Source organism: Echinops telfairi, unplaced genomic scaffold (genome assembly GCF_000313985.2).
Source record: "Echinops telfairi isolate 266 unplaced genomic scaffold, ASM31398v2 ScPeMD7_7472;HRSCAF=8510, whole genome shotgun sequence".
NCBI classification, from domain to species: domain Eukaryota; kingdom Metazoa; phylum Chordata; class Mammalia; order Afrosoricida; family Tenrecidae; genus Echinops; species Echinops telfairi.
In genome coordinates, this window is record NW_022111376.1 from 1,971,300 (window position 1) to 1,971,924 (window position 625).

Here is a 625-nt window from a genome sequence, read left to right on the forward strand (position 1 = left end):
CCATAGGCTGGGGCACACTGGGCACAGTCTTTGAGGGTCGCGGGGGCACAATGTGCGCGCTTTCTCAGGAGGTTCTCTTTGTGCAGGCGCACTGCAGTTACAGGTCCCTCTCAAGGACGGGACTTCTGGAACCGCCTCAAACCGGGGTCTGGGGAGGAAACGGTCATGTGCCCTGGAACTCGCGGCTGTTCGGCTGGTCAGTGTGCGTAGGCGCAATGGTGGCGCCCTGGCCGTTGGCTGGCTGAGCTTGTCCAGGCCCCCAGTGCCGGGGGAGGGGGGTGGGGCAGCCTAGGAGAGGACCGACTGTCCTATGGATTCCCAGGATGAAGGTGGGGATGGTGGGAGCCGCAAGGGCACAGCGCCCTGTGGGCAGGGGGATCCAGGGGCAGCACCATCCAGGGACGAACCGCATGTACTGTACCCTTTCTCCGGGCCGGCGGCCTGGGGGGTGGTGGAGGGCAGGAGAGGGGGCCGTGCCGGGCAGCCGCTGGGGCCTTGACAGCCTGCCAGCTTCCTGACCTTGCCGGTCCCGTCCTTCCCAAAGGCTGACCTCATCCGCAGGACCCTGCTCCTCCTGCCTGAGCTGCGCTGCAGGGCGGTTGCGAGGCGGTCAGGGTGACCAGCA